Below are 500 nucleotides of genomic sequence, written 5' to 3' on the forward strand. Positions count from 1 at the left end.
GTGCCATCTAATGCGTCTGTTCTGGGACTTCAAAGCAAACTGCTTATACCACCAGCGCCCCCACTCCCACCACCAAAAAAACAAAAACAAAACACCTTTAGCATTTATATTATATTATAGATTAATATACAGAGCACAAAATATAGACCTATGCTTCTAAGGGCAGAACACCACAAGAAGTGTTTCCCTCTTGTGCACAGCACATTATTCTGACATCAACTCGTTCCTTTAGGAATAAACCAGATGTACAACATGCACTCCACTGACTTCAGTTATTACAAAACATGCATTTTGTTTATTACATACGTTGTTAAAATAAAGGCGAGAAAGCAACTATTAAAGCTATAAAATGAACAGCGGTTTTGTAGGCTTATAGGGCCAGATTCACAGAGCAAGTACGCCGGCGTATCTACTGATACACCGGCGTACTTTCAAATTTGCTGCGTCGTATCTTTAGTTTAAATCCTCAAACCAAGATACGACGGCTTCTGGCTTCGATC

This window comes from Rana temporaria, chromosome 8 (genome assembly GCF_905171775.1).
Source record: "Rana temporaria chromosome 8, aRanTem1.1, whole genome shotgun sequence".
NCBI lineage: Eukaryota > Metazoa > Chordata > Amphibia > Anura > Ranidae > Rana > Rana temporaria.